At 45.0% G+C, this 15,374-nt stretch overlaps 1 long non-coding RNA gene across 1 annotated transcript in view; it reads left to right on the forward strand.

Annotated features, from left to right (window-relative positions):
- LOC110257788 overlaps positions 5,680-15,374 on the forward strand; it is a 48,157-nt gene continuing 38,462 nt past the window's right edge. The window contains exon 1 of the long non-coding RNA XR_002340759.1: positions 5,680-6,419. This is a non-coding gene — a long non-coding RNA (uncharacterized LOC110257788). The remainder of the gene's footprint in view (positions 6,420-15,374) is intronic.

The raw sequence follows: 15,374 nt of genomic DNA on the forward strand, positions 1-15,374 counted from the left end.
TGCCATCTGGCTCCTCCAATATTGTGTACCCCTGATGTCCTTCTGCACGTCCCCTCCACTGACTTCCCCATCCCAAACTCTTCTGCCCACTCCTCACAGCAATTTTTGCCTAGAATAGCTCCAATTCCTCCACTGCTTTCCTCCTCAACCATTCCTTCCCCCACATCTCCCACTTCTGGTCAGGTCTCATTATTGCCTCAAGAACATTATGCCCATTACGGAAACCAGGCTTTGATTCATTCAGTGCTTCCCATCCACACTACCTTCCCTCTTCCAGGAAAGGTTTTAGGAATAGCTAAGAATAGCTCTCATTTATTGAGTACTTACTCTGGGCTAAGCGCTTTATGTAGGTGATGTATTACAACAGCCCTATGAGCTAGATATTCTATAGTGATTCCCATTTGATGGGAGGAAACTGAGGGTCAAATAGAGTCTGTCTGCCTCTGTACATGTAGACTATGACTTTGTCTTTTCTTACTGATCCCATCGCCATTTAAATACTGTCTCCACTACTTTCAAAGCATATAGGAAATACATTAACTATGCTTTAGTTCCTTGAAGTGCTTCTGGATCCTGCTTTTATATACACATTATTTATAGTTTGCATATCTAAGGACATGGTGCCTCTCAAGCTTTTGAAGGACTTTTAAGCCATTTTGTTCACATCAATTGTTGAGCCCTTTGCTCTGCTGTCTTTATTCCTATTGAGGTGCTCAGTAAACCCCGTCTTTCTGGATGTTATAAAGCGGAGCCTCAGTCATGCCCCTGTAACAAGCATCCCAATCCCAAATGAGAGGAATCAGAATGAGTGCTGGTGCCTTCACAGGCAGGAGCATGAAACTCCTGGGCACACAGCAATGTCTCTGGCAGCTTTGAGGAGAGTGGGTCTGATGGGGTTGGGGAGAAGAGGGGTTTTCCGTTTTATTCTCTATACCTCCATAGTGTTAGTTTTTTTTTTGTTTGTTTGTTTGTTTTGTTTTTCTTTTTGCCTTTTCTGGGGCCGCTCCCACGGCATATGGAGGTTCCCAGGCTAGGGGTCCAATGGGAGCTGTAGCCACCAGCCTATGCCAGAGCCACAGCAACGCGGGATCCGAGCTGCGTCTGCAACATACACCACAGCTCACGGCAACGCTGGATCCTTCACCTGCTGAGCGAGGCCAGGGATCGAACCTGCAACCTCATGGTTCCTAGTTGGATTCATTAACCACCGAGCCACGACAGCAATGCCTCCTATAGTGTTTGATTTTTTAAAAAAATTAAAGTATAGTTGATTCACAATGTTGTGCCAATTTCTGCTGTACATCAAATTGACCCAGCCATATATATATATGCATTCCTTTTCTTATATTATCTCCCATCATGGTCTACTCCAAGACTGGATATAGTTCCCAGTGCTTCAGCAGGAACTCATTGCTATTCATCTCACATGTAATACTTTGTGACCTTTCCTTCCTTCCTTCCTTCCTTTCTTTCGACTGTATGAAATTTTCCCAGCCCTGGGATCGAATCGGAGCTATAGCCCCCAGCCTACACCACAGCTCACGGCAATGCTGGATCCTTAACCCACTGAGCAGGGATTGAACCCGCATCCTCATGGATACTAGTTGGATTCGTTTCCCCTGTGCCACAACGGGAACTCCCCCCAAATATTTTAAAGTTTCACAATGCTCATGGCTGGCAAGCAGGAGTAGACTGAGCTTGACGGATGGTTAGCATGGGTTCTTTGGAGGCAATTTTGCAGTGTGCGTTAGCATTTACCATTTATGTATCTTTGACCCAACAATACTGCTGCTAAGAATTTACCATTTGGGTTCATAGATGCAAACTATAGTCTTTGGAATGGATAAGCAATGGGATCCTGCTGTATAGCACTGGGAACTATGGTCACTTGTGATGGAGCATGATGATGTGAGAAAAAAGAATGTATACATGTATGTGTGACTGGGTCACCTTGGTGTGCAGCAGAAAATTGACAGAACACTGTAAACAAGCTCTAATGGAAAAAATAAAAATCATTATTAAAAAGAAATTTAAAAAGATATATACTCAAAAGCATGTCATGATGTTTAGCATATAAGGATACTTACTGCAGAATTTTTCAAACTGGCAAAAAACTAAATGTATATCATTGGAGTTTGGTTAAATAAACTGTGGTTCATCTCTTAATACTGAGAACATTAAACAGCCATTTCAAAGCAAGAGGTGCAGAGTTCCTGCTGTGGTGCCACGAGATTAGCGGCGTCTTGGGAGCTCTGGGACATGGGTTCAATCCCTACCTGGCATCGTGGGTTAAGGATCCAGCATTGCTGCAGCTGTGGCTTGGGTCACGACTGTCTGATCTGATCCCTGGCCTGGGAGCTCCATGTGCCATTGTGCGGCCAAAAATGAAAAGACTAAAATGCAAATAAAAACAAGAGGTGGAGCTGTATTGCCGATGTGGCATGATCTTAAGGATGTGTTATTAAGTGTGAAAAGTAGGAAATGTGAATATAACATGCTACCATTTGTATCCTTCTCTTTTTTTGTCTGGAAGAATACATAAAACTGTCCAGAGGAAAATTACATTCAGATAGAAGAACTATATAGTTCTGGGGCTGGAGCGCTTTTGATCTACAGTTTCAACGCTTTGTACTTAAAATATTTTATCATGTGGGTGAAGAGCTTCTAAAGAAACAAAAAGACTGTTTTAAAATATCAAAGAGGGCATTGACAGACTTCAAAAGCTTGGTCCATGGACTCCAGGTTAAGAACCTTTGTGTTAGGGGCAAGAGCCTGCCCAAATATTTAATGTTCCATCTCTTCAGCCTCATAGTTCCCCAAGATCAAGGGCTCTGCAGAGACGCTGGTGGCAAGGTTTATATCCTGAAAAGTCACCCTTGGACAAATAGTCTTTAGTAAACAAGGGCCATATCAGTGTTAGAACATTAGGGTATAGCTTTAACTACCAACTCTAAGTTTCATTCTTTTTAAAAAAACTTTTGTTTTTTTTAAATGATTTTTATTTTTTCCATCATACCTGGTTTACAGTGTTCTGTCAGTTTTCTACTGTACAGCAAGGTGACCTAGTCACACATATATCTAACTTTTCATTTCTTTTTATTTTTTATTTATTTATTTTTTGTCTTTTTGTGTGTGTGTGTCTTTCCTAGGGCTGCACCTACAGCATATGGAGGTTCCCAGGCTAGCAGTCGAATTGGAGCTGTAGCCGCTGGCCTACACCAGAGCCACAGCAACATGGGATCCGAGCCGCATCTGTGACCTACATCCCAGTTCGTGGCAACGCCGGATCCTTAACACACGGAGCAAGGCCGGGGATTGAACCTGCAACCTCATGGTTCCTAGTCGCATTCGTTAACCACTGAGCCAAGACAGGAACTCCCTAATTTTTCATTTCTTAATTATTATGCACTCATAAGAAATTGCAAGAGACACTGCTTTATGAAAGATCCACAGTGTTCTTATCACAAGTAATAAATCCTTCCTTCTGAAAAACAGAATAAAGCCAAAAAAAGAAAATTGCAACATTAGCACAGAAGTCCTGTGACCCGTTACCCAGTTTCCCCAACAGTGACATCTTGCATAATTAAAGTATATATCAAAAATGGGAAATTAATTGGTTTAATACAATTATCTGGACTATAACTCTTACTCAGATTGTAGTAGTTTTTTTGGTTTTTTTTGTTTTTTGTTTTTTTTTTCCCTGTCCAGCTGCATCTGTGGCACATGGAAGTTCCCAGGCCAGGAAGTGACCTATGTCACTGCTGCAGAAACACCAGATCCTTGACCTGATGTGCCAGGTTAAGGAACCAGTGCCTCCACAGAGACAAGCCAGATCAATCACCTACTGTGCCACAGCAGGAACTCCATATTTTACTAGTTTTCCCATGCACCCGTTCTTTGAGTATGTCTTTGTTATAATTCTATTACATTTCATCCCGTGGGTAGATGGGATATAAACCTCATCAAAATTGAGGCAGAAGTGTCCTGACATGACAAAGGAACTCCTGTTGTTGCCACTTTATAATCACTCATTTCCTCTCATTCCCTATCTGTTCTTAGCTGGTCTCCATCGCTCTATATGATTTTGTCATTTTTGGAATTTTGTATTCTCAAAAGAGAATGGAATCACAAAGAGATTAGCTCTCTTTCACTCAGCATAAGCCCCTGGGGATCCGTCCTTGTTGCCGCCTGTAGCTTGTTTCTTTTTATTACTGAGCAGTAATTCATTGTATGGATGTATTATGAGTTTGCTTACTCATTCTCCCTCTGAAGGACATTCGTTAGCTCCAATTTTGTATTATGGCGCATAAAGCTGCTATGAATAGACATGTATGGTTTTTTTTTTGATTTATAAAATTTATTTTATCTCTAGTAGTAAGCAGGACCACAAAATATCTAGAATTATCGTTCACGAAGCAGCATAATCTAGTAAACTAGTGTTTTTTAAAATTATAGTTGATCATGTACAGATTTTTTTTTTTTGGCTTTTTAGGGCCACACACGTGGCATATGGTGGTTCCCAGGCTAGGAGTCGAATCGGAGCTGTAGCCGCCGGCCTACACCACAGCCACAGCAAGGCCAGATCTGAGCTGTACCTGCGACCTACACCCCAGCTCCCGGCAACGCCGGATCCTTAACCCACTGAGCGAGGCCAGGGATTGAACCTGCATCCTCATGGATGCTAGTCAGATTCGTTAACCACTGAGCCACAATGGGAACTCTAATTTCTCCATTTTTAAAAAATGGTTGCACCCATGGCATATGGACGTTCCCAGGCCAGAGGCTGAATCTGAGCCACAGCTGTGACCTACACTGCAGCTGCAGCAATGCCGGATATTTTAACCCACTGTGCTGGGCTGGGGATTGAACCCATGACTCTGCAGTTACCTGAGCTTCAGCAGTCAGATTCTTAACCCACTGTGCCATGGTAGGAACTCCTAATTTCTCTAATTTTTTTTTTTTGTCTTTTTGTCTTTTTTAGGGCTGCACCCGCTGCATATGGAGGTTCCCAGGCTAGGGGTCAAATCAGAGCTGTAGCCGCCGGCCTACACCACAGCCACAGCCATGCGGGATCTAAGCTGTGTCGGCGACCTACACCATAGCTCACGGCAACACCGGATCCTTAACCCACTGAGTGAGGCCAGGGATCAAACCTGCAACCTCATGGTTCCTAGTCGGAGTTGTTAACCACTGAGCCACGTCGGGAACTCCTCTGTTCCTTTTAATCACCCACTTCATCCATGTGGCCTTTGTCTTTCTATCAATCCTGACTTCTCTGTTTTTCCATGAACTTGACTAAATAGAGCTTCCCTTATTGGGTTTACAAGTCCTAAGTTTAAGTGAACAACAGAGACTGCCTAGCATCTCTGTATTCCAATTCCAGATTCTCACAATGGAATCTGGTTGCCCCATCTTGGATCAGGAATCCTATATGGTTCAATCAGTTTGGCTCGGGAGTCAGGATTACAACATGCTGCCAAGAGTTTACCTTTATGAGTGGGAAGGATCTGTATTGTTAGAGAAAGGGGATGGTGGGTTTGGCAGAGCGCTCAAAGCAGATAATGTATGAGAAATCATTGAAAAAAATAGAAATAGTGGATGATCCTAATAATGGCCATCAATTGTTTCTGTCTACTACCTTTAATTTCTCTCTTTTTTTTTTTCCTGGTAATAGATTCCATTCCTTGGACCATAAGGATGGCGGACCTATGACCCAAGGTGAATGGATCATGGCCAGGATCCCTGTGCTCAGTCCTGCCATTTAGCATCTTTCTGGAATCTTTCTCCCCTCTATGATCTGGCCATTCAACCACCCCCATCCTTTTAGAGTTCACCTTGGGCTTTAGTAGTGTTTGTATTCTATCCTGCAGAATTGCACAGATTTCGTATTTTCTGCTGACTTTGGGTCTGATGTCCCTAATGCTATACACAGGAAAGTCTTTGGGGAGGCATCTGGGCCCCTAGGAAAGGGATGTAAGCCTTTCCCAAAGTCCCTTAGCTGACCTCCCTTTAGACTTCACTGGCCAGAACTGGTTGTCCGTCATTGGTCAAGGGAAAGAGTGTTGCCAGAATTGTCAGAAACCAGTCCTGGCTCATCTCCTAGGGCTGACCCACCCTCCCTGAGATCAAGACATCTCTGTTGGCGATCTGTTGAATGTTGAGGGTCTGTTAGCAAGAAGATAAGAGCATGCCTGCCAAAATTGTCTGCCGCAGAGCGTGAGCTCACAGAGGCCAGACTTTCTGGGATTTACTCTCTCTGATCCTGGCTTCTTCCAACTTGCAGGCCACCTCATCCAGACCTTCCTTCTCTTTCCCTTTTTCTCCTCCTTTTGCATGGTATTGGAATAGTTGGTGACTGCTAGCCTGTTTCCTGGAAGGAGAACCGCTCCGATGAAAAGAAACGCACGTGGCAACGAGGGGTAAGTGACTAGTTCTAAGCCACATTTTTGCATGCTCTGTCTGTCTTGCAGTGCAGCATTATGTAGGAAATATCTAACATACAAGGCCACAGAGCATAGGGATAGGAGCCGGGCTCCGGAAGCATATTTCCTGCTTTCAAACTCCTGTGTCAATAGCTAATAGTTGTGGTAACTTTGGCCTAGTAACTAAAGTCTCTGTGCCTCAGTTTATCATAGGATTGTTGTGAAAGGAGATAATACATACAAAACCCTTAGTATAGTGCTTGCATGTAGTAAGCATTCACTAACTATTATGAGTTATTACTCAACTATTATTCACACTAATAGAAAAGTCTGGAAGGAAAGAGTGTTTTTGTCTAAATGGTGGATTTCAGGGGATTTTTAATTTTTGTTCCTGATACTGTTCTGTATTTTCCAAGTATCCTACAATGAAGCATGTATAGCTTTGACAAGCAGAATGTAACCCATTTCATTAAAATTAAATCAGTGTTCTTACTCTCAAATAACCATGCAAATCAAGAAGGATCTTAAATGGGGGCATATGAAACCATCAAAAAGAACACCTGCCACTGGCTCTCAGTGTGACTAGGATGTGGGCAGTCACTGTACCTCTCAGATTCCACTCAAGCAGGAGAATTCTTGGGCTGGTGTTTCTTCCAGAATTCCGAGGACAAAGTGATGTAATGATGGATGAGAAAATATTTTGTACATATGAGCAGATAGGATTATAATAATTAGCCTCAGATTCTTTGAATTTGGCCAGGCAAAAGGAGACTGGGTTACTAACAGTTGTGCTTTCTGAAAAGGCAGGACTTGGGCTCAGAGATATCAGGCCAGAGGCCAGTTGGGCATTTTGAGTTGAAACTAGAGCTTAGAGAGAGACAATGGTACTGGGCGCCTGTCCTGAGGGTGTGGGAAGAGAAGAGGGAGAGAACTAGCATTGGTTAGCCACTTGGAACTGTCAGTTACTTGACATAAAATCTCAAGGAACGGAGTTCCTGTTGTGGTGCAGTGGTTAACGAATCCGACTAGGAACCATGAGGTTGAGGGTTCGGTCCCTGGCCTTGCTCCGTGGGTTAAGGATCCGGCATTGCCGTGAACTGTGGTGTAGGTTGCAGACGCCACTCGGATCCCATGTTGCTGTGCCTGTGGTGTAGGCCTGCAGCTGCAGCTCCAATTCGACCCCTAGCCTGGGAATCTCCATATGCCACGGGAGTGGCCCAAGAAATGGCAAAAAGACAAAAAACCAAAAAACGAAAAACTCAAGGAACTTAATCCTCAGCCACGATTCTGGGAAGTGAGTTTTTCTGTCCGCAATTAAAGATGTATGAATTGAGTCTCAGATAGGCAGAATGATTTTTCCAAGGTCCCAGGAGACAAGAGCATGGATTAATGGATTTAAACACTTATCTTTACAATGTTGGGGCCTTTATTTTATTTGATACCATGTTCCCTGTGGGTAGAGTGACTCTACACCTTGGTTTGCCCTAGGTCAGTCTCACTTTGTACTTTATTCATGGCGGGATAATGAATAGTCCCTTTTCACTTTCAAAAGTGTCCCAGCTTGGATGACACATTGTATGGTTAGCTTACCAATGGGGAACAGCAATGGGGGACAACCAGGTCAGAGGGGTTCACTCTCTGGCCCCTCTCTCTTCCATGAAATGCAGCATAACTTACATTTTTTTTTTTTTGTCTTTTTGCCATTTTCTTGGGCTGCTCCCGTGGCATACGGAGGTTCCCAGGCTAGGGGTTGAATCGGAGCTGCAGTCACCAGCCTATGCCAGAGCCACAGCAACTCGGGATCCGAGCCTCATCTGCAACCTACACCACAGCTCACAGCAATGCCGGATCCTCAACCCACTGAGCAAGGCCAGGCATCGAACCCGCAACCTCATGGTTCCTAGTCAGATTCATTAACCACTGAGCCATGACGGGAACTCCATATGCTTTCCCCTTTGATCAACAGATTCAGCTGAGCTTTGTCTTCTTGGTAAGAACAACAGGTACCCTTTTGGAATGCTCATTTAATCCTCACAGTGCTATCATTAATTCCAATTTAAAGATGAAGAGGCAGGTACAGAGGGGCAAGTGACTTGTCTAAGGGTCCAAAGCTGGTAAGTAGTAGAGGCAGGTCTTCAACACAGGTCTGCTTAACTCCGCAGTCCAGGACCCACTGGAGAATCTTCATGTGAAACTTCCCAAACCATAGGGTCTAGGATCCATGACAATGTTTTACTAGGACATTGCACCCTACTCTGATTTTCATTCCCTTTCCTGTAGCAGATGGAAGAACGGTTCATGGTGTCCCTGTGCTCTTCAAGATGGTCTCAAAATCCCCACCAGAGTCCACCCTACAAATGTCAGTGAGACTTCCTATCATTAGAGTATGGCCCTAAGTTGTGTATGGCCTTGGGTTGTGCCCAAGTCATCAACCCATCTTTTCGTTCTACTCTCAGATGCCTCTTAGCATGTCTTTCTTATATGAAAATCCCATGAAACAACTATCCTGATCTTCAAACCATCTCCTTCCTAGGTTAAGCAGGTAGTGGACTTGGGGTTTTGAATAATGGGTCCTTTAACAGGAGAGTCCTGGATAACGCATGTAGGAGTCTTCCCATTGCAGACGAATCTGGGAAGTTCCTCTTATGTCTCAGTAGGTTGAGAACCCAACTAGTATCCATGGCAATGCAGGTTTGATCTCTGGGATCAAACTCCTGGGATAGTGTATGTAGGAGTCGTCTCATTGCAGAAGAATTTGGCCAGAGCCAGGCGGAAGGTCAAGGACAAACTCAGAGGCCTGAGTGAAAGTCCAAGAGGGCCCTAGTCCCAACAAATTGCTAGAGTATTGAGCAGAGAAACTGAGGCAAAAGACTGGGCCTTTGTAACTAGTTGCTAACTTGGGCCTGGAGAGAATTACAGAAGAAAGATAAAAAGGAGAGAAGTAGGAATGGTTACAATTTGGAGGCCAGTCTTAGTTCTACTGGGAAAGACCAGAGGAAGGAAAAGAAGGTGAGGGATGACATCAAGCCTTTTTAGTAGCCTTACGTAAAACATTAAATTAAAAAAATTTTATGGACATACAGTTGTGTTAATGTTGTATTGACGATGTTGTGTTAATTTCTGCTGTACAGCAAAGTGATTCAGTTATACATACACACTGTTTTTATTTTTTAATTGAATTGAATTTTATTTTTTAAAATTTCTTATTACATTTTTATTGAGATATAATTGACACACAGCACTGTGTAAGTTTAAAATGATTTGACTTATATACACCAAGAAATCATTACCACAGTAAGTGCAAAGGACATCCATCATCTCATGCAGATAAAACATGAAATAGAAAAAAAATTTTTTTCCTTGTGATAAGAACTCTTAGAATTTCCTCTTTAACTTTCATACATAACATAGGGCAGTGTTAATTATATCATGTTGTACATTGCATCTCTTGTACTTATTTGTCTTATAACTGAATTTGCTACATCTTTTGACCAGCTTCCTCCAATTCTCCCTTCCCTACCCCTTGCCTCTGGAAAAAAAAAAAAACAAATCTAATTTTCTATTAGATTTGTTTTGGACACACTGTTTTTAAAAATATTCTTTTCCATCAGAGTTCCTGCGGGGCTCAGCAGGTTGAGGATCTGATGTGGTTACTGCTGAGGCTCGGGTAACTGCTGTGGTGTGGGTTCAATCCCTGGCCCTGGAACTTCCACATGGTGCAGTCATGCCTCCCCCTGCCACCCCCCCCCAAATTCTTACCCATAATGGTTTATCTCAAGATATTGAACAAGTTCCCTGTGCTATATAGTAGGACCTTGTGGTCTATCCATCCTACATGTAATAGTTTGTATTTGCTAAACCCAGCCTCTCACTTCATCATGCTCCTACCCCATTACATAATTATTTCATATAAATGATGGGTAGAAACAGATATAAACTCAAGGGACTGTACAATTTTCAAGCTCTGAGGCAGCAACAACTTACTTCTCTCCTTCCTTCAGCAATTGTGTTTTTATCCAACAGGTTAGGCTTCTCCATTTCTTTTATGCTGCTTGTCCTAACATGAGTCAACCGAAAGTGCTCAGTGGGGCCACTGTCTCAAAACCTTCTCCCAGAGAAGGTAGCTCTCGGCCCCTGGCTACACTCTGCCAGCCCCAGGAGGGTCCTGTCACAGAGGGGAGCACTGCTGTCTTCCTCTGGAACAACTCTTCTGCTGCCTCTCTCTCTCTCTCTTTTTTTTTTTCTTTTTCTTTTTACAGCCATACCTGCAGCATATGGAAGTTCCCAGGCTAGGGGTCAAATCGGAGCTATAGCTGCTGGCCTACACCACAGCCATGGCAACACTAGTTCCGAGCCGCATCTGAGACCTATGCCACAGCTTGTAGCGATGCCAGATCCTTAACCCGCTGAGTGAGGTCAGGGATCAAACTTGCATCATCATGGATACTAGTTGGGTTCTTAACCTACTGAGCCACAGTGGGAACTCCTTTCCTGCCTCTCTTAATCTTCAGCTGTCTCCTCAGGCTTGTTCCCTTTGGCAGTCAGGCTCTAAATAGGCAGATGGGGTGATGTCAGGCCTTCAGGCATCTCATGGACTAGGTTCTTGAGAAAGAGAGGGAGAAGAGTCCAAAAGACCAGCCCTAGTTGCTTGGCCAGGGTACTGGCCTCTGAGTATCTTTTAGTTCTCATGCTGAGTGCTGATGACTCAGGAAATGTGTGTGATCCAGTCTGGCCACTCCCCAACTCCAGGCCATGGGCCTTGTCACGTGACCAGACGGAAAGCCCCCCAGTAATCAGATGTCCTGTCTGCATAATCTGCAGAGACGGGTGATACTGATACCAAAAGCTCTCCCTACTCCTCATCTCAAAGACACCTAGCTATTTTTTTTTTGTCTTTCATCTTTTTCTTTTAAGGGCCACACCCACGGCATATGGAGGTTCCCAGGCTAGAGGTCTAATCAGAGCTGTTGCTGCCAGCCTATGCCACAGCCACAGCTATGCCAGATCCGAGCTGCATCTGCGACCTACACCACAGCTCACGGCAACGCTGGATCCTTAACCCACTGAGCAAGGCCAGGGATCAAACCCGCAACCTCATGGTTCCTAGTTGGCTTTGTTTCCACTGCGCCACAGCAGGAACTCCAAAGACACCCAGCTATTATGGAGCATGGAGGCCACACTTGATCTTGGGTGACTGGCACTTGGTGTCCATACCCTTGAGAAGCAAAATGGGATGGTGTAATCTGTGCAGTGGTTGATACCTTCTATCAGCTCTTGGCTCATCCGGAAGGGCTCCTTGTCTTTAGCCCTGCTACTAACGTGAAGGTAGAGCTACACACAGTACCTGCCACCCTATAGCTGACCCAATGTGCCTCTGCCTGGTAGATGAGGTTGTGCCAGGAAGACCCCAAAACATCTCAGGGCTCCCAGTTGTGTAGGAGTGATGACTAGGGCAGTTCCTCAGGATGGATCGAAGTTTCTGGAAGGAAAAGAGGAGGAGCAGGTTCGAGGGAGACCATCAGCCTAGAATTCTATGACAACTTCCGACTTACCTCTATCCCAGTCTTCCAAAGGCTCTAAAGGTTTTTAAACAGGAGGGTGACTTGTGTCACAAGAACCACAGACCTAGGTATGTGTCTGGGCTGTACCACTCACTAGCTAGATAACTTTGAGCAATGAATTTTAACTTGTCTAAGCCTCCATTTCCTCAAAATATAAGACAGGGAAAAATGATTTCTACTTTAATTTTTTGTTTGTTTGTTTGTTTGTTTGCCACCCTACGGCATATGGAGTTCCCCCGGGCCAGGGGTCAGATCTCAGCTGCAGTTGCCACCTGTGCCACAGCTGCAGCAATGCTGGATTCTTTAACCCACTGTGCTGGGCTGGAAATCGAACCTGCGTCCTTGTGCTCCAGCGGCACCATCAATCCTGTTGCACCACAGCGGGAACTCCAGTTTCTGCTTTAATGTGGAGATGACATGAGATGACATGCAAAAAGTGCCTGGGACAGTTTGGCACCTAGGGGACATTCAACAAATAGAAGTTATTACCATTCTGGAGTTCCCGTCATGGCTCATCGGAAACGAATCCGACTTAGGAACCATGAGGTTGCGGGTTCGATCCCTGGCCTCCCTCAGTGTGTTAAGGATCTGGTGTTGCCGTGAGCTGTGGTGTAGGTCGCAGATGCAGCTTGGATCCTGTGTTGATGTGGCTGTGGCTGTGGCTGTGGCCGGCAGCTGCAGCTCCGATTGGACCCCCGGCCTGGGAACCTCCATATGCCGCGGGTGCAGCCCTAAAAAGCAAAAAAAAAAAAAAAAAAAAAAAAAAGAAAGAAAAAGTTATTACTATTCTTACTGAAAGGAAGACAGACCAAATGAAATCAGCTAAATTTTCAAGCCCCTCTATTACATGATCCTATCTGTGTTTTAGCCTCCATCTCCGGCTGCTTCTCTCTTGCGGCTTTCAGCGCCAATCATGTGGGATAAATTCCCATTTCCTCGCCCTGCCCCTGCATGGTTCCACTTTCGTGCCTTTGATCGCGTTCTCCCCCAGCTCAGCCTGCCATCCCTGTCCTCTCTGCCTAAGCAAGTCCAGCCCATCCTTCACATCCCCCCTCATCCAGGAGGCAGGGCTCCAGGGTCTTAGAGCGAGGTGAGCAGAGGTGTGTGAGGACGAGGTGGCAGCTGACCCTCAGATGCACTAGCGGTGTCCATCCTGGCTCTTGTGGGCAAAGAGGAAAAACAAGCCTTGCTGGGAGGGCCAGGGGACCAAAATGGGACAGCGGTGCAGAAAAATAGCATTTGGAATTGCTTCCTGAGACCTCGGTGACCTTAAATTGACAACAAAGAGGAAAAGGATTGCAGGCCACTCCCGTTAATGAGCCCTCCCAACAAGAAGCTCAATGCTTAAGGTCCACAGACCAAGTGCTTCGGGGCCTCAGAGCCGAGAGACTAATTAGAGTTACAGTTTCTGGAAATTTACTTGTCAATGCTTTAACAAAGAGAGCGGGATACCCGCACGTGTGTCTGGTTAGTGTTGTTCAACATTCGAGGAGCTTTTGCTTAACATCTGAAGTATCTTAATTAGAAAGGTACCCTCCATGTGTTAGTTATCATCTGAAGAAACCCATATGCCAGAGGGCTGTCACAAATACTTAAGGTTTCTCCAGTTGACATCGGTGACTATGAAACAGCATAATACAAATTAGAAGTGATTTTTTTGTGTGGGTGAGATGAACATAAGATATGGAGACTGGCTAAAAATACACAAGGATTTCCACCTTTGTACATATAGGCTGCAAGAATTTAGCTAGTCCAGGAGTTCCCGTCGTGGCTCAGTGGTTAATGAATCTGACTGGGAACCATGAGGTGGCGAGTTTGATCCCTGCCTTTGCTCAGTGGGTTAAGGATCCCGCATTGCTGTGACTGTGGTGTAGGTGGGCAGCTACAGCTCTGATTCGACCCCTAGCCTGGGAACCTCTATATACCGCAGGAGCAGCCCCAGAAAAGACAAAAAAAAAAAAAAAAAAGAAAAAGAAAAGAAAAGAAAGAATTTAGCTAGTCCAGTTGCATATTTCCTATGGAATGATGCCTCTAGGCTTAGGATTTCCAACTGGTCCAATGTTCCAAGGCTTACTGCAGCATTTGTCACTGGAATCCTACCACTAAAAGATGGCACATGCAGGAGTTCCATGTGGCGCAGTGGGTTAAGGATCCAGCATTGTCACTGCTGCAGCTTGGGTCACTGCCGTGGTGCAGGTTTGATCCCTGGCCCAGCATTGTCACTGCTGCAGCTTGGGTCACTGCCGTGGTGCAGGTTTGATCCCTGGCCCTGGAACTTCCACATGCTGTGGGTGCAGCCGAAAAAGAAATCAACAAATAGAAAGAAAACATATGTCACGTAAACCCGATCATGTTACTTTTTTGCTTGAAAACTTCCAGTGGCTTCCTGTCTCATTTAGAGGAAAAGCCAAAGTGCTAACCATACTGCCCAAAACCTGGCTGATCTTGTGCTCTGCTCACCCACCCATCCCATAGTTAGTCTTACTTTATCCATTAATACTCTTTCCCCTCATGCCCTCTCCTCTGGCCACATCGGCCTCCTCACTCTTCCCCAGGTATTCCCGGAACCAGGCAGCCTTCCTTCTCAGGCCCTTCACACTTGTGTTTTATTTTGCCTGGAATGTTTTGTCATTTTAGGGCCACGCCTGCAGCATATGGAGGTTCCCAGGCTAGGGGTCTAATTGGAGCTATAGCTGCCCGCCTACACCACAGCCACAGCAATGCCAGATCCTTAACCCACTGAGCGAGGCCAGGGATCAAACCTGCATCCTCATGGATGCTGGTCAGGTTCATTAACCGCTGAGCCACGATGGGAACTCCTAATCGTTTTGGTGGTGGTGGTGGTGGTTATCCCCTCTAAGAAGATGTAAGCTCCAGGGAGTTCCCATCGTGGCGCAGTGGTTAACGAATCCGACTAGGAACCATGAGGTTGCAGGTTTGATCCCTGCCCTTGCTCAGTGGGTTAAGGATCCAGCGTTGCTGTGAGCTGTGATGTAGGTTGCAGACTCGGCTCGGATCCCACGTTGCTGTGGCTCTGGCATAGGCCGGGGGCTACAGCTCCGATTGGACCCCTAGCCTGGGAACCTCCATATGCCGCGGGAGCGGCCCAAGAAATAGCACAAAGACAAAAAAAAAAAAAAAAAAAAAAAAAGAAGATGTAAGCTCCACAAGTGCAGAGATTTTGCCTGCCTTATTGCCCACTACTGTCGTTAATGACTAGAATATGCATATAGAAGGCATTTGATAAATATTTATTGAATGAATGTTTCTGTAAGACCGGTGTGGCATATTAAGGTGGCAGCAAATCTTTTGCTACCCTTCTCACTGAGAGGTAGTCTAATCCCCCTTTCCTTGAATCTGGAGAGGTTTAGTGATTTACTTGGCCAAAAGA

The sequence above is a fragment of the Sus scrofa genome, chromosome X, assembly GCF_000003025.6.
Source record: "Sus scrofa isolate TJ Tabasco breed Duroc chromosome X, Sscrofa11.1, whole genome shotgun sequence".
NCBI classification, from domain to species: Eukaryota; Metazoa; Chordata; class Mammalia; order Artiodactyla; family Suidae; genus Sus; species Sus scrofa.